Below are 19,363 nucleotides of genomic sequence, written 5' to 3' on the forward strand. Positions count from 1 at the left end.
GGCAGCAAAGCAAACTGATCATGATTCCTCCTCTTGCCTTGCCGAGGTGTCCAGCGGTCGTGGTGGAGGAAGACAAAAACAAGCCCCTCCGAGACCCGCGTCAGATTTCCTGCCAACAGGCTGTTACGGGAGGTAAGGGAGGCCTGCCTTGTTCTTCTGCTGGCTCCTCTGAACCTCAAAGCACACAGTCCTCTCTGGTCTCCACTGCTCTAGACGGACACTCCAGGACTATTAAAAAGACGAGCGGTCCTCTGTGACTGCCCTGCAGTGCCCAGTAACAGCAAGCATTTGCCTCCAGGACCGAGCAGTACGCTCACAGCAGGTGGGCATCTTCCATCACCACAATTTGCTGACACTCCTCCATCTCACACCCCTGGCTTCTGCTCGTCAACACCAACACAGCCTCAACAGAGCCACAACCTTCCCACAGCAAGTCCTCTAGGCCACAAATAAAATGCACTCGCATTCCGCCCTGGCATCGCCCGTGACGCTCCAGTAGCCGCTCCTTACCTCACGTTCAGCGCGCCATTCACTCTCCCTCAATTCCAGCTCCTGCCGGGCCCTCATCCAATGCGCCGTCAGTTCTCCAACATCTTCTCTGAGGGCTGAATTAACCTCATTCACTTTATCGAGGTGCTCCCGCAGGACAGTGTTCACTTTGGCCAGGAAAACCTTGGAAAGGGAGAAACAGCAATGAGGCCTCTGAACAACTGCTATCCACAAGCAGCATCCCCGTCATTTCCCAGCTCCCTCCACACAGACTTTGTTGTCAAACCGAGAGGCAGTAGAAGTGCTTTCTAGCATTAACTGAGAGCTCTCTGTGAGGGCAAACTCATTTGCTTAGGCTGGAAAGGGTCCTTTGGAGGTCGCCCGGAATAGCCCCCCGCCCAAAACAGAGCTGTTCGGCACACACTCCTAGGACTGCCCCACGGAAAACAGACTGTGGACCTTTCTCTTTTCAAAGCCGCTTGCCCAGCCGCTTCCCCTGGGGTGACCAGGTAGCACTGACAGGTTTCCCCTCACTTCCACGAGCATCCAGGGTACCAAGTACCACTCCTTCCTGGTACCTTTGCTGCTCCTCTTCCCACTGAAGCAGTGCTTTCTTCAGGGGGTGCTCTTTGGCGGCTTCCCACCTGCCTGCAAGGGAGCCCTGAAGGAGAAAGGATATGTTTAGTCAAATTCTCCTGTTCCCTTCGCTCCCGTCAGCACCCATCGCTTTCCCCTCCCTTTGCTGGCTATCATCTCAGGAGCTCGGGGCTCCTTCCCGGCGTAACGGTGTCGTGACTACGGACAGGAAGGGAGGAGAGGGGCGTTACTAGCTAATGGCAGCAGCTCTCCTCAGTCTCCCACTGTTGCACTCTCACAGCGAGGCATCCTCAGCTCATGACCGCGAGCGCTCACTTCGACCCGAAGCCCGGGAACGCTCTCCCACTCTCCTGCCCTTCGTTCCCTGGGTTCACTTTAGCCATGAAGCAGAAAGAAAAGCGCAGAGCCGGCTCTGCATGTGGAACGCCAGCATTCTCGCCTTCCAACATGCCATGTTTCCAGCGGCTCTTTTTCAGAGACAGCCATGTAGCGTACCAGGCAGCACAGCCCTCTCCCGAGACCTAGGACAAACGCTGCTCCAGCAGCAAAGCCCTCTTGCACGCAGCTTTTAGCCTTCTGCGGCTTTTAGCCTTCCTGACAGGCTTTTCTGGATGGGCATTTCTGGGCCTACCGGCTGCTCTACGCGCAGCAACCGGACAAACCACCGACGGGCAACCGTACAGCGCTTCCTTCCAGCCTCAGGTGGCAGAACCTCGTTTTCCTCTGCCCCGGCTTCGGGGAGCTTTGTGCTGTCTGCGTCAACGAATGCTACGCAGGCGACCTCTCGTCCGCAACCTGCACACTCACCCCTGCTGCTCCCGCTCGCCGCTCCAGCTCTCGACACCGAGCCCGGTACTGCAGGACCTGGATGGGCACACGCAGTGGCCATGAGCGGCTGCAGCCTGTGAGGGGCTCGGCTCCTCCCGCCCCGGCTTTTCTCCCGGTCCCGACAGCCCCAGCACCGGGCCCTGCCCGGCGCTGCCCACACGGGCAACAGGGAGCCGTGGCGGCCCGGGGCAGCTCTCGACACGGGCCGGGCAGGCGCCCGCGTTCCTCACCTTCGCCTGTAGCAGCCGCACCGGCACCGCTTGGCGCTACCGCGCCTCCTGCGAGCTCTGCAGCCGGCGCCGCAGGGAGGCCTGGCTCCGCGCCGCCATGGCCCCGCTCGCCCGCCGGGCCCGCCGCCCGCGGGGCTCTGCCGCCTGACGGGCCCCGCGGCGGGGGCCGCTCCGCGGCCGGCCCCGGCGGACCGAGCTCAGGCGGCCCCGGGCCGCGGGCTGGCGCCTGCCGGGCCGGGTGGAGCGGCTCACCCTGCCCGCCGGGCGCGACCGGGAGCCGGGCCGCGGGCCGGGAGCGCCGGGCTCGCTCGGGCCGCTCTGTGGCAGCGCTTCCCTTCTCGCTCCTCGCTGACGGTGCCGCGCCGGGCTGCGGGGCTGCCGCGGGGGAGAGGCCGCCCCGGCAGCGGTTTGCTCCGGCGCGTTCTGCGCGGAGACCGTTACCGGCCGCGGAGAGCGCTGCGGGCAGCCCCTGGCACCGGGGCGACGATGGGGCGTGTGGGCACCCTGGGGCGGGGGGGCTGGCACCGCGGCGGCACGGGGAAGCTCCCTCGGCCAGGGCAGCCCGCGGAGCAGCGGCAGCTTTCGGCTGAAAGCTCAAGCTTCAGCCCTTGGCTGCGCTGGAGCAGGAGGCCCCGTCTGGTGCGAAACCCAGAGCTCCGCGGGTGGAGTCGCTGGCGCTTCGTCTCCCCGGTTGCAGCACGAACGGGACGGGCTGCAAGCAGAAAAGAGAAAACACGCTGTGGCAGACAGAACTGCAAACCCACTGCCAGGACAGCCTGCTCTGTGACTGAAGCTCGCTGTCAGCAGCTCGTGAAGAAAGACAACAAACACACACGGCAAGCGGGGCTCAGTGCCCTTTGCCCAGACCAGGCTGTTACGTGGATTCCCTTATCCGCCACTCAAGCCCTGAGGCTGCAGAGCTTACACTTACTTAAGTAACGCTTAAATCCTGCGCTTGCGAGCTAATCAAGAAAAAGGGCTAGTTCCCTGGCCAGGGTGCTCCTCCTCCCTGCTCTGGCACGCTGCGGGCGTCCCCCGCATCTCTCTGGGAAGCGCCACAGCCTCAGCAGTCCGGCTGCTGTTGGATCCGCTCCCAATGAGAGGAGGGGTTAAGGGAATCTTAGCAGTTAATTAGTAGATGAAGCTTGAAATCTTGTTAGCTATTGTGTGAAGTAGTTAAAGCAGGAGAACTGTAGTTCCTCCCAAAGACAGGTCCTGATAAACTGAAAAGAGGAAAGAAGATTTGTGGGTCCTCACAAGGACGGTCCCTGATAAGAATTAAGAACTTACCTCAAGAAACTAGCTCTGCAGTTTGGATAGAAGCCAAAAAACAACGGAGCCTGCGCAAAGTCAAAAGGTTACTAGCGGTGATGAAGAGGAACCACCGGCCTTCATCCCCACGACCCCCGACGACCACCACCAGGAGGCAACACGCAAGCGCAGATGGCAGGAGAACTCATTTTAATACGAAGCGGGGATAGATCATGCATATGTATAGGTATATTGCTAAACTTTATGTATATGCAACACTTTGCTGTATATATTTGAAGTAAGTGCCTCGTTGGGCGCGCACGGTTTTTGGTGGGACTACCCCCCCGTGCTGCCCAGCGCTGAATAAACGTACCTACTTTACAATCTTACAGATTGTGGAGTCTGTTTTCCGCACGTCAGTTTTGGCGAGCCAGGCAGGAGACTCTCTGCTTAACCGCGGGACCGGCTGTGGAGCTGTCACCGAAATCGGGAATAAACCTCGTAACACCAATGTAGTGTTAAAAGGCAGGCATTCTTTATTCACGGCGCCGGGAACACGGGGGATAGCTCCTCCTAAATCGTGTTCGCTCGATCAGTTCAAAAATCAAACATTTATAGGCAAGATTAATACATATTCATCAAGTGTCCAAACAATGATTGGTTAAGTATTCCTCGCCTACCATGTAAATGACCACGCATGCTCACTATAATTTCTTGGGATTTTACTTCCTTAATCTTTTGAGTCGGAGGGTTTCTTGAGTGGGTGGTCTCTGAGTCGGTGGTCGCGATCTCCCCCTGCCGGAATTACCTTTCCTACAAAGTTCACTTAAGCTTGGCAACACTAAATAGATCTTCACAGGCTATCGGTCCAGTATGCAATCATTCACCCCACAGTCACCGGACCGTAGAACTGACCAAGGTGTTCCTTCTTTCTGACTACTTGTTATTAGAACAAAACATAATACCATGATCACAACGTTACACTTAACTCCTTGATAATTAAATCAAGATGAGAAGGGTTAGGTGGGTTCTCGAGCAGCATTGCTGGTGCATAATGTTCTTATAGTTACAACTTTCTACAAATTCACAAACCTATTTTCTAACCCTATTTTATTTTAATTCTCTACCACCTTGGTTACATTTCCCCCCTTTGGAAGTTTTGAAATAATTTCTTTTCAATACTTCCATTACAAATTAATTTCCTTATTAACATTCAATCACTTTATTGTATGATGGTAGGAGCATTATTAGTTAGTCCATTTAAATTTTGGTGTTTTGTAGTCAATGCAAGTGTAATTCTGCTATCAATGGTAGCTCTTTTTGTAAATTTCTTTTTCAAACAATGATAAATGAATAATATTCTCAAAGATATTATTAATAATAATAACACAGTATCAATTAAAGGACTTCACCCAAGAACTCAAGTTTTATCCCTATCCACTGAAAATTTTATCAAACCAATTTTCTTGCATGTCTTGTTGCATTTCCTGAGTATCCTTTTCTATTTTTCTCAATAAGTCCAAATCATATTCAACATCCTGGGTAACATTTGGGATATCTATGCAACAATGATCTATCCTATCCCTCAGGTATCCACAAACTCCATGTTCTTTTAGTAAGAGCATATCTAGAGCTATCCTATTTTGTAGGGTCATCTTCAAAGTGGCTTGTAACTGTAAATTTAGTTGTTTAAATCCTTTCCTCATTATTTTGGCTAATCTTTTCACTTGACCTGTCAACTTATATAACCAATCCCTATTCCTGTAAGTTGCCAAGGGAGTCAATAAGGATTCTAAGGCTCATCCAAGTTTCACTCCTGTCGAGGGTTCATTCCAATCATCATCATCAATTTGTGATCTTTTTGTCCATAAAGTTAAAATTTTCAGAATCTCCCCTAAAGGAAGATTTCTTTCAGATTGGACATAATCTTGGCATTCCTAAAGTAATTTGTTTTACTTTCCCGTCCATTGGTAAATGGGTGGTCCAAGTTCCATCACTCATTGCCCAAACTAAATGTCCTGGGTTCTGAACTGTAGATCTTCTACAACTAAATATTGATCCCTTTCTAATTTTATATACACTAGTCAAATTTAAATCGTTCTTGAGTCCTCTGCACTAACACCCATATTTCAATGCAGCTGCTAAGGGAGGAACTTCTCGGACTGCTCTATCAACTGCACTGCAATTACATATCTTTTTACAATTCCACCAGGGTACTATGTCTTCCTTTTCCCTGGATGTGGTTCCCCTGTCATTAACTGATGGGAAAACTGTAAAGATTGTTCCGTCCCAGGCAAAACACCATGAAGTATTAGCCATATATTGAAATTGAGATAGAATAGTCATAGACCACACTGAATCCCATGCAGCCTCTGCCTCTAGCTTAGTCTGATTTTCACAATTATGGACTACATGTCCAGCTTCCTCGGGATCATGTACAGGGAGGCCTCTACTTATTTCTTTGCATAATAGTTTATCCCTTGTGCTTACTGCACTCAAATTTGTTGTTAAGATTCCCCATGGAATTGATTCACCTACTGCTCTTGGAATTGGAAGACATGCAGTTATTTGGGTTACATTTTGTAAATTTGCAAATTCTTTTATCAATCCTACCATTAAATTTTCTTCTGGAGTTCTCCTTGGAATGTATATTAGCTGCTCTGCTTCACTCTCCCTTCCAATTGATCTATTATCATCTCAAATAACGCTCCCAACATCATCAGTTTCCAAATCAAAACCCATTTTTCCATATTTTCCAATGATAATTTCTTAAACATGTTTTAAAATCAACTTTGCAGTCTCTGAATCCCTATTGATGACCTTCCATGACGGGGCTTTCTTCACTCGGGTGTCGTGTATCCCCGGTTCCACTCCTCCAACCTTGATTGCAGTATAAGTTGTTAACAGTACCTAGAATGGTCCCCTCCACTTTTCCTGCAGTGGTTCAGAGTTCCAAGTTTAAAGATCACCTGGCTGATACTGATGTACAGGCAAGTGACCTACTCAGCACAATATATCTCCAAAGTGCTCCAAGGACTTTTCCTAAAGAAATTAGATACACTTGCAAATCAGTTTCCCCAGCTACCTTCATATCCCCTGGGATTAAAGGAGTCTGGTACAGTTTACCATACAGGACTTCATATGGACTTATACCGTCTCTTGATCTTGGTTGGATCCTGATTTTCAAGAGAGCTAGTGGTAAAGCCTGTGGCCACTTCAAAGATGTTTCCTGACAAATTTTACTTATTTGTCTTTTCAACATTTGATTCAATCTCTCAATTTTTCCACTCGATTGTGGCATCCAAGGGGTATATAAGTCCCATTTTATACCCAAAACTTTACTGAACTATTGAACTACATCTGCCACAAAGTGTGGTCCCCTATCAGAAGACATTCCCAATGGCATTCCAAATCTTGGTATTATTTCCTTCAACAACACTTTAACTCCCTCTCTAGCTTTGTTGGTGCGGTAAGGGAAGGCCTCCGGCCATCCAGAAAATGTATCCATTAGTACTAATAAATACCTGTACCCGTTCTGACTGGGTAACTCAGAGAAATCAATTTGCCAATAATCTCCTGAAGAATTTCCTTGTTTTATCATTCCTAGAGGTGGCCTCTTTTGGTTCATGGCGTTATTTTTAAGGCAGATTGGACATTTAGCTATTATTGATTTAACTATTCCTGTCATTCCTACACATACTACAGACGTTTTTAAACTTGAAACCATAGCATCTACTCCCCAGTGTGTTTGTTCATGTTTTTCCTCTGTGAGTTATGTCATAATTTGCAGGGTTACTATCACCTGTTTTTTTGTTTTACTGGTACTAGTGCAAGGATACCTCGTTCTGCGGCCTCTTTTGCAGCTTTGTCTGCCAATCGATTACCTATATTTACAGCCGTCTGACCAAATTGATGAGCTTTACAATGCATTACCGCCACTTCTTTCGGCCTCTGCACATCTTCCAGGAGTTGGAGAATTTCTTCTTTATACTTTATTGATGTTCCTTGAGCTGACAGCAGTCCCCTTTCTTGCCAGAGGGCTCCATGAGCATGGATCACACCAAATGCATATTTAGAATCAGTCCAAATATTCACCCTTCTTCCTTCAGCTATTTGCAGAGCCCGCCTCAATGCCACCAATTCTGCTTTCTGTGCTGAGGTACTTACAGATAGTGTCCTTGATTCCAGTACCTCAGAGGTGGTGATGACAGCATATCCAGCCATTCGTTTTCCTTCTCGTACGAAACTGCTTCCATCTGTATATAGCTCCAGATCAGGGTTTTCTAGGGGTTCATCTCTCAGATCTGGTCTGCTGGAATAAACTTGTTCAATAGTTAACAAACAATCATGTTCCAAATTTCCTGTTGGATTCTCTGTTGACAAAAATATTGGATTGCTGGATTAACAATCGGTGTGGTTTTCAATTCCACATCATCTTGTTCCAATAGGACAACCTGATACTTCAGCATTCTGCTGGGGGATAGCCAGTGACCCCCCCCTTTTGCTCTAGAACAGTTATTACCATATGCGGTACGTACACCACCGTCTTTTGACCCATGGTCAATTTTCGAGCTTCTTGGATCAGCAATACTGTTGCTGCCACAGCGCGTAAACATCCTGGCCATCCTTTACTCACGTTGTCAAGTTGTTTAGAGAAGTACCTCACTGGTCGTCTCCAGGGTCCCAGCTGTTGCGTCAGCACTCCAAGAGCCAGATGTTGCCTTTCATGTGCAAACAACTCAAAAGGTTTGGTCACATCAGGTAATCCCAGAGCAGGTGCCATCATTAATGCCTTTTTCAGTTCTTTGAATGATTTCTAACATTGTGGTGTCCAAGTCAGATACTGATCCTTGGATTCCTTTAAAGCCTCATACGGTGGCTTTACATACAATCCATAATCCAAAATTCAAAGTCAGCACCACCCAATCATTCCCAGAAAAGTTCTCAATTCTTTCAGGCTACTTGGTTCAGGAATTTGACGGATAACTTCTTTTCTTTCATTTCCCAATTGTCTCTGTCCTTGGGATATTTCAAATCCCAAATAAATTACTGTTTCTTTTCCTATTTGGGCCTTATTTCTGGAGACTCTATATCCTCCTTGGCCTAGGAAATTTAGTAAACTGATAGCAGAACACTTCCCTTTTGGTCCTGTCTCTTCCATATCTCTAATTCCTTTGCCAATTGATTCCCAAATATCGTAGGGCTATTTTTGAATCCTTGTGGAAGTACAGTCCATGTCAATTGGGTCTTTCGTCCTGTGGCCAGACTTTCCCACTAAAAAGCAAATATGTTTTGGCTGCCTATATCTAGAGGTATGCAGAAGAAGGCACCCTTTAAATCTAGTACAGTAAACCATTTATGTTCCTCTTTTAAGGAAGTCAGTAAAATATATGGATTAGCCACTACTGGGTGTATATCTTGGACTATCTGATTTATACCTCTTAAATCCTGAATCAATCGGTATTCCTTACCTCCGGATTTCCTTACTGGTATATGGGAGTGTTATATTCTGATTCACACTCTACCAATAGTCCATATTCTAAAAATTTTGTAATCAACCCCTCTAATCCTTTTCGAGCTTCCCACTTAATAGGATATTGTTTTTGTCTTACCGGTTTGGCTCCAGGTTTTAAAATCACCTTTACCAGCTCTGCCAATTTAGATCGTCCCAGAATTCCACTTGCCCAGACCAAAGGAATAACTGCATTTTCCACTTCTTCTGGAATCTGTTCTTCCCTGTAGGAATCCTGTAACATAAACACTCTTGCCTCTATGGCTTTTGATTCTGGCATTAACAACTTGATTTCTCCATCTTTGAAAGTTCTTTGTGCATCTAATTTACTCAATAGATCTCGTCCCAACAAAGACAGTGGACATTCAGGCATATACAGAAACTGGTGAGTTACCCATTGTTTTCCCAATTTAAACTTTAATGGCTCTAAAAATGGCCAATTTTCCTTCCGCCCTGTCGCACCAACAACATCTACTGATTTGTGACTAAATTTCCCTTTACATGTATACAATACTGAGTAAGTAGCTCCAGAAACTCTATTTCTTCATTCCCTAGCTTCAATGTAACCAGAGGTTCAGCTAGGGTTGATTCCCCCAGTCCCCTTCATAGTTCTTCATTCAGAGTCATTAATTTAATTGCCTGCAGAGCCGGATCTAATTCTCCTGCCTTAGGACATTCTCTTTTCCAGTGCCCACACTTCTTGCAAACAGCACATTGATCTTCTGCCAATCGGGGCTTATTTTCCTTCTCTCTCTGATATTCATTCCTTGTCCTCTCCCTCTGCCTATCCTGTTATTCCCTGCCAAAACTGCTAGTAGCTTTCCACCCCTTCGGGTTTGCCTCACCTATTTTTCTTTTACTCTATTGTTATATACAGCCTAAGCAATTTCAAGCATTTTACCTTAGCCACGCTTTCGGGATCCTCCTGATAGGTACCTGCAGTCTCTTTCCATGATCTTAAATCAGTAATTGAAAATTAATTTCACCACCACTGTTTCGAGTTCTCATCACATTTTCCCTTTTTCATAATCTTTACCATGGGATCATACAGATGTATTCCATACTGTCTCTGCCATTCTGGATGATTTTGTAGTGTAAAGAACAAATCAATATAAGCCATTTCTTCCCATTTACCCTCCTTTTTACAAAACAACATTAATTGCAAGATGGTGTTATATTGCAATGTCCCATTTTCTGACCATTTCTCCCCACTGTCCAACCTTGGACATACATTGGCCACCAATGATTGCAATATTCAATTAATTGCTTCCGAGTCAGAGGATCACCTCCCAGATCTTTCCAATGCCTCAAAATACAACCCAAAGGTGTTTTTTGTGGGATAGATCTTTTACTCGGAAATGTTCCCATCTTCCCAAGACTAGTGGGTGTGATTGTGCACTATCACAGGCACTAGTCGGAGGGACCCCTACTCTCCTCGAGGGTCCCTCTGGATCTTCTAGCCCCCTGCTAGAAATCCCCCAACCTCCTTACCTGGGCCCCTAGCCCAACCTTGCGAGGCTTTCGCCGCGTCTTATAGGCAGGCATTCCTTGTGAGGGTCTCGTACCCTCACCCTTTCCAGAGGTACCTTTCAGCCCTACTCTGCGTAGCTTTCGCCGCGCCTTACGAGCGAGCTAGTGGGACTCGAACCCACGTTACTTCAATCCTTTAAAGAATGCCTTATTACCTTTCCAGGGGACTTGCTCACAATTCTTTGGTCCGGGGATCAGAGGTTCTCCCCGAGAATCCCTCGGTGCCGGCTGGAGGTCCTGTGATCCCACGGATCCGTCGAGATTCACAAGCAGGGTCCCACCTGGGTCGCCAAAACAGTCACCGAAATCGGGAATAAACCTCGTAACACCAATGTAGTGTTAAAAGGCAGGCATTCTTTATTCACGGCGCCGGGAACACGGGGGATAGCTCCTCCTAAATCGTGTTCGCTCGATCAGTTCAAAAATCAAACATTTATAGGCAAGATTAATACATATTCATCAAGTGTCCATACAATGATTGGTTAAGTATTCCTCGCCTACCATGTAAATGACCACGCATGCTCACTATAATTTCTTGGGATTTTACTTCCTTAATCTTTTGAGTCGGAGGGTTTCTTGAGTGGGTGGTCTCTGAGTCGGTGGTCGCGATCTCCCCCTGCCGGAATTACTTTTCCTACAAAGTTCACTTAAGCTTGGCAACACTAAATAGATCTTCACAGGCTATCGGTCCAGTATGCAATCATTCACCCCGCAGTCCTTTGTTTTAAGACAAGACTATAGAATGAATAATTACCTACCCACCGGACCGTAGAACTCACCAAGGTGTTCCTTCTTTCTGACTACTTGTTATTAGAACAAAACATAATACCATGATCACAACGTTACACTTAACTCCTTGATAATTAAATCAAGATGAGAAGGGTTAGGTGGGTTCTCGAGCAGCATTGCTGGTGCATAATGTTCTTATAGTTACAACTTTCTACAAATTCATAAACCTATTTTCTAACCCTATTTTATTTTAATTCTCTACCACCTTGGTTACAGAGCGGACGCCCCTGGGCGCGCCTCGAGCACTTTCCTCGGAGGGGAGTCCGCTGCCAGCCGCTCACCGCGGGAGCAGACAACAACCTCCTGAAGCTGCGGAAGAAAACGGTATGTTTTATGAGGGGAGCCTGTAAGTCGTACGCATGGCCGGGGCAGCTGGTAAATCGCGCGGAGACGTCTGGCGTGCAGCACAGTCCCCGTAGGAGGAGGGTACCCTGTATGGGAATAAGGGGATTTGCTGACCGAAGGGGAGGCCACTAGCGATCTTGAGGGTAGATCGAGCAAATCCGAGGTCACCGCTGCATCCCAGTGTCGGGAGCCAGGATGGACCTGCTAATGACTAGTATATAAGAAGCAGGAGAAGGGTAAGCGGACCTCCTCGCAATTGCGGTAGGGTTATTATTTTATATATTTGCAGCTGCTGGATGGGTGTTACCTGGAGTGATGAATGTATAAATTAAGTACCCGGGAATTTTATGTTAAAAGTCTCTGTCTTTATGTGTGTAATATATAGAAAGATTGTGAATACCTTTATATGTTAATGAAGAAGCGGGGCAAAGGGAATTACTCCTTCAGTGGTTCGGGCTCGAACCTTGGGGATATCTAAATGAAGGAAGACATTGGATAAAAAGGGGAAATGAACAATTTTTTCTGAGGAGCGTATGTGACTCCTGCAGGGTGGAAAGTGGCCTCAGATTGGGAACAACCTTCAGACGTTTTTTGTAAATCCCAGTGTTGGTGGACAAATAGGAGTAATTCCCTGTTTTGTGTGTGGAAAGGAAAATCTAATCCCGGAAATTTGGGAAGTGTGGGAAAAGAACTGGAAAGAAACCATAAAGAAGTCTAAGGAACAGCTTGTGTGGAAACTTATTGAAAAGTATATCAGAAACTAAAGTAATAGAAAAGCTTTGCAAAAATGGGTAACACTCAAAAGGGAGTTTTAAAGAAAAGCCCCCTAGGCTGTGTGCTTGCTCATTGGAAAAACATTGTTGGGATTGGGGGAACAGAAAGTAAAAAAACCCTTATTAAATATTGTAATCAGTGGTGGCTGTTGTATAAGTTAGAGAATGATGCTAAGTGGCCACTTAATGGATCTATAGACTATAATACCCTTTTACAATTGATGTTGTTTTTAAGGAGAGAAGGGAAATGGGATGAAGTTTCATATGCAGACATGTTTTTCACCCTCCGAAACCATCCGGAGTGGCAAAGGGACTGTGGAATGGTGCCACCACAGGACCCCCTGGTACTCGCACTTGAGCGGGAAAATAATAAAGAACTTAGAGGTAAATTAAAGCGATGTTGCTCGGCGTGCAGCATTGGACAAAGATGCATTAAAGTAAACAAAACCCACCAGGCACCGGAACCAGATTTAACTGACCTATTTAAGCCTCCCCCTCGATCTCAGGAACGGGATGTGGACTCAGACGAAACTTCCACCCCCCCAGATAGCCCCGTATCTTCCCGCACTAGGGGGAAGTCTGCTCCAGTGGCCTTACAGGCACCTCTCCGAGAGGCGGTAGGACCCGAAGGTGGGACAATGCTAATCAGAGTGCCTTTTTCTATTGCTGACTTACAAGGATGGGAAGGGGCTGCGAAGGATTACAGAGTTGATCCAGTGAGAGTAATGAGGCATTTTCAATTTATTGTGAAACAGCACAACCCTGACTGGAAAGATATACAGTTATTATTAGAATATATGACTGAGACAGAAAACCAGCTGATTTTAAAGACGGCAGGGAATTTAGCCGAAGATCATTATAAGAGTATAGGAGGGGACGTCAAAGATTATTTTCCTCTCCAAGATCCGAAATGGGATCCTAACAAATCCTCACATATGGAAAGATTGCAGGGGTATCAGGAATGGATTTCGAGAGGAATAGAAAGAGCTATCCCCAAAACAATAAATTGGTCAGCTTTGTATGCAGTCAAACAGGGCCCCTCCGAGTCCCCGTCTGAATTCCTGGATCGGTTGAGAGATGTAATGCGCCGTAACACACCGCTAGATCCTGGGTCAGAAATAGGGATACAACAATTAGTTTCTCTGTTCCTGGGTCAATCTACAGGGGACATCAGGCGTAAGCTTCAGAAGCTACGCACTACAGAAGGAAGGAATCTGGAAATATTGTTAGATGAGGCATGGAGAGTGTTCAGCAATAGAGAAGAAGGATATAGACAAGGACAGCGGAAAGTAATAGCGGCTCTCAGAGAAGAGGAAGGAAAAAGGTACAAACGAGAACCACCTCAGTTAGGCAAAGACCAATGTGCACTATGCAGGAAATTTGGTCATTGGAAAAGAGAATGTCCAAACAAGGAAAAGAGACGGGGCTACCAGATTGGGAAGATGGTAGCCCATGTAAAAGAAGATTGACGGGGACCCGGGGAATCTACCCTAGCGGATCCGCTGGTTATAATGAGGCTAGGGAAAGAACAACAGGAAGTGGAGTTCTTAGTTGATACAGGGGCAACCTACTCGGTTTTGAATCAAGCCTTGATGCCCCTGGGGAACGATTACATCATGGTAAAAGGGGCGACTGGCCAAAGCGAAAAGGCATATTTTTGCAAACCTTTGAATTATAAATTTGGAAAACAATGGGGGATCCATAAATTCCTATATATGCCTAACTCCCCAAAGGCCCTTTTGGGAAGAGATTTGTTAGAACAATTGGGTGCAAAAATTACATTTAGAAAGGGAGAGATTATTCTGGAGATAAAAGACCACGATTATATTCAAGTACTGAGCCTATTTCTAGCCAGTCTTCCTGGAGAAGGAGAGATTAGTGAAAAGATCCTAAATCAAGTATATCCTGGGGTATGGGCCACTGATGTACCTGGAAGGGCAAAGAATGCCCCACCCGTTGAAGTTAAACTCAAAGGAGGTCGGCAACCCGTAAGGGTTAAACAGTACCCCTTGAGGAAGGAAGATAGGGAAGGGATCCGACCAGTCATTGAAAAATTTTTACAATTAGGATTATTAAAAGAATGTGAGTCTGATTTTAACACACCTATATTACCTGTCCGTAAGCCTGACGGGTCATACCGCATGGTCCAGGATCTACGGGCTGTAAATAAAATAACTGAGGACCTTTACCCCGTAGTGGCGAATCCATATACCCTGTTGACTGTATTGACACCCGAGCTAACTTGGTTTACTGTTTTAGATCTAAAGGATGCCTTCTTTTGCCTCCCTCTCCATAAAGCCAGCCAAAAATTATTTGCATTCGAATGGGAAAACCCCAAAACTGGTCGCAAAACTCAGCTCACTTGGACGGTGTTGCCACAAGGATTTAAAAACAGTCCTACCATCTTTGGCAACCAGCTCGCAAAAGACCTGGAATCATGGGAAATCCCGTCTGAAAAAGGGAAACTGTTACAATATGTAGATGATATCCTGATCGCCACCAAAACAGAGGACGATTGTATGACCTGGATGGTGAGTCTACTAAATTTTTTGGGGCTTCAAGGGTATCGGGTATCTAAGAAGAAGGCCCAAGTAATACAGCAGAAAGTGATCTATTTGGGCTACGAAATTAGTGCGGGACAGAGAACTTTGGGACAAGCCCGCAAAGAAGCAATATGCCAAACCCCGAGACCTCAGACAGTAAAAGAATTACGAACTTTCCTGGGAATGACTGGGTGGTGAAGACTGTGGATATAAAACTATGGACTTCTTGTTAAACCATTGTATGCATTAACAACCACTGAACAGAAACACCTTGAATGGAACAAGGAGACCGCACGAGCCTTTGAGCTACTAAAGAAAGCTCTGATGTCGGCTCCGGCCCTAGGGCTCCCAGACGCGAGTAAACCGTTTTTCCTTTTTTCCTACGAGAAACAAGGAATCGCTCTGGGAGTATTAGCACAAGATCTGGGCCCCTATCGACGAGCGGTTGCATTCTTTTCCAAACAGTTAGAAGCAACTGCGAAAGGTTGGCCTGGATGCCTGCGAGCAGTTGCAGCTGTAATATTGAATATACAAGAAGCCCAAAAATTTACTCTGGGCCAGAAAATGACCGTCTTAGTGTCTCACAGCGTATCCGCAGTGTTGGAAGCAAAGGGTGGGCATTGGCTTTCCCCACAAAGATTCCTGAGATATCAAGCTATACTGGTAGAACAGGATGATGTGGAGATCGTAGTTACTAACATTGTCAACCCAGCCTCTTTCCTCAGTGGAAACACGGGGGAACCAGTGCATCATGACTGCTTGGAGACTATTGAAGCAACGTATGCAAGCCGCCCAGATCTGAAAGACAGCCCTACGGAAAGCGGAGAAAACTGGTTCACAGATGGAAGCAGCTATGTCCTAAGTGGTAAAAGACACGCGGGATATGCCATTACCACTAGTCAAGAAATAATAGAGTCAAGACCTTTACCCATAAATACTTCTGCACAAAAGGCAGAAATAATTGCTCTGGCCCGTGCCTTGGAGTTGGCCCGAGGCAAAGTTGTGAATATCTATACAGATTCAAGATATGCTTTTGGAGTTGTACATGCGCATGGAGCAATTTGGAAAGAAAGAGGGTTATTGAGCTCTCAAGGGAAAAATATTAAGCATGCAGAAGAAATTTTGAGACTGTTGGAAGCAATCCAACTTCCTGAGAAAGTGGCGATTATGCATATTAAGGCACACCAGAAAGTAAGCTCAGAATTGGAAAGAGGAAATGAACTGGCAGATAGAGAGGCAAAACAGGTAGCCAAAGCAGAGGTAAAAACAGAAGGAGCTTTAGTCCCCGACAGGCGAATCTCTTTAGAAGGTAAGCCAAAATATACCAAGGAAGATCAAAAACTTATTACAGATCTGGAAGGATTATACAATGAAGAGGGGTGGGCTTATACCCCACAAGGAAAACTAGTTATTCCCTCTTGCCTAATATGGCATTTGGTAAGAGAGGAACACAGGAAGAGGCATTGCGGAATAGAGGCTCTATATAAACATTTAATTAGAGAAATTGTGGCCAGAAATTTATATACTACGGTGAGACAGGTTACTCAGCAATGTGATCTTTGCCTCCAGATTAATCCCAAGAATATTCCCAGGCTAGAAATGGGCCAAATTGGGAAAGGCAATGGGCCTGGGCAACAATGGCAGATTGATTTTACAGAACTTCCAAGAAAAGGGGGGTATCGATATTTATTGGTATTAACTGATACCTTTTCAGGTTGGCCAGAAGCATTTCCAACTAGAACCGCTAAGGCTCGAGAAGTAGTTAAAGCATTAATACAAGAGATAATACCACGTTTTGGGGTCCCAATGATAATGTCCTCTGATAGGGGACCACATTTTGTTTCAAAAATAGTACAACAAGTTAGCCACCATTTAGGCATAGATTGGCAACTTCATACCCCATACCGCCCCCAGTCAAGTGGCCAAGTAGAAAAAATGAACCATCTAATCAAGCAACAGATTGTGAAACTAGGACAGGAAGCAAATCTAGCCTGGCCTCAGTCTCTTCCTTTAGCCCTCTTGCGTATACGAACTAGGCCAAGGGCGAAGGAGGGACTGAGCCCATTTGAAATCTTGTATGGACAACCATATGGAATACAGAGAGGAATATCCACACAAGCTGGAAACGAAGTCATGACCTCTTACATGGTTGCCCTAGGAAAACAACTCAATAATATTAGAAAACACATAATTGGGACTAGGGGGAGAGGTTTGGATGGACCTGTACATAATATACAACCAGGAGACTACGTATATGTAAAATCTCTTGCAGAAAAGACTCTGGAGCCACAATGGAAAGGACCTTTCCAAGTCCTCCTTACCTCTTTTACAGCAATTAAAATTAAAGAACAAAACGCTTGGATTCATCATACCAGAGTCAAGAAAGCTCCTCGGCTACCATGGAAGTCAACATTAGCTGGACCTTTGAAATTACGCCTCCAACGAAAAGACGAACCCTGATCGTTTGTATAATGGGACTATGGGCAAAAGCTGTGTGTACATGGGACCAAAATATGTATGTACAAATGACTAAATCAATAGTAGATAACATGAACTTGTCTAGCTGTTGGGTGTGCATAGCTCTTCCCAGAGGTCAGATGGAGATACCCACTTTTGGAGTCATGTCTTCTAATTGGTCTATAATTAATGAAGTCACTGAGGTGGACATGTGGAAGTCAGGAAACACATCCAAACTAGAGTGTCAAACTAAGGTGACAATTAGAGAAAGAGGACCTAAATTTGAACTTCAGGTCCTGGAGGGAGGAATATTTTTTGAGGGATGTAAGAACAAGAGCTCCGAAGCATGTATTAGGGCCCCTCAATTTGGAAGCTTTAATTTGAGCACCATAAACTGTACTATCATTGATTTACAGAACAGGAATCAATCGGAACCTTAAGTAACCTGGTTAATGACGACCTACAGGTGACTTTGAATGGAATCTATCTTAATATAACTGCCCAAAGAAGGAGTAACGCGGCAAGCCCAGTACCTATATATCCAACCCCTCAAGGGACTTGGTGGTTATGTGGAGATGGACGTGCACAAAAGATATTACCCAGAGCTTGGCAAGGGACCTGTACTCTTGGGTATCTCACAACACAATATAGGATCGTTAATCAAACTGAGGTACCTTCAGGAGTCCTGAGGAGCCCCTGGGTACGAGTAAAACGGAATAACCCATTGATAGATAGACCTACTAGTTTTCACAGTTTCACTCGATGGTTCCTCCCTTGGTTAGGAGTAAGCGAACTTGAAAAAGCTATCCTAAACATATCAGCAACAATGGAGTTGTCTTTAAATGCAACAGGAGATGCCCTGTTGTCTCAGCAAAAAGAAATAGAGAGTTTGCGACTGTTTGCGGCACAGAATAGGATGGCTTTAGGTATTTTATTTGCTAATCAGGGAGGAACATGTGCAGTGATTAATAGTAGTTGTTGTTCTTATATTGATCAGAGTAAAAGAATTGCCGCAGACATCAACCAAATTTGGAAACAGTCAAAAATATTACACCTAGTAACACTAGATGACACTTCACTGGGTTTCTCTGATCTTTGGAATAAGTTGACTTCTTGGCTCCCAAACTTGACTTGGTTAAGACAATTATTTGTTCTGATAATTGCGATTATCTCTTTGGTTATAACTCTCTGTATTACAGTTCGATGTGGTCTCTGGTGTTTTCAGAACACAGGAGACTCTTACAGTGAATGGAAGAAAAACCAATTACGACGCAAATTGGAATCTAACAAGTACTTTGAAAATGTTAGATAAAGAAACATTGTATTAGAAATAGTATCAGAAATAAATCTAGTAAAAGAATTTACTAACTTTTCTAAAAAGGGGGGACTGAGAGAAGGGGTTAAGGGAGTCTTAGCAGTTAATTAGTAGATGAAGCTTGAAATCTTGTTAGCTATTGTTAAAGCAGGAGAACTGTAGTTCCTCCCAAAGACAGGTCCTGATAAACTGAAAGGAGCAAGAAGATTTGTGGCTCCTCACAAGGACGGTCCCTGATAAGAATTAAGAACTTACCTCAAGAAACTAGCTAAAACTGACTCTGCAGTTTGGATAGAAGCCAAAAAACAACGGAGCCTGCGCAAAGTCAAAAGGTTACTAGCGGTGATGAAGAGGAACCACCGGCCTTCATCCCCACGACCCCCGACGACCACCACCAGGAGGCAACATGCAAGCGCAGATGGGAGAAGAACTCATTTTAATACGAAGCGGGGATAGATCATGCATATGTATAGGTATATTGCTAAACTTTATGTATATGCAACACTTTGCTGTATATATTTGAAGTGCCGCGTTGGGCGCACGGTTTTTGGTGGGACTACCCCCCGTGCTGCCCAGCGCTGAATAAACATACCTACTTTACAATCTTATAGATTGTGGAGTCTGTTTTCTGCACGTCACTGTCAGGTGCCCTGGCCCTTGACCAGTTGTAGAAGGTGGAGGCTCATGTGCCTTCAAGACTGGGA

The sequence above is a fragment of the Phaethon aethereus genome (genome assembly GCF_964289735.1).
Source record: "Phaethon aethereus genome assembly, chromosome: 16".
Classification (NCBI taxonomy): domain Eukaryota; kingdom Metazoa; phylum Chordata; class Aves; order Phaethontiformes; family Phaethontidae; genus Phaethon; species Phaethon aethereus.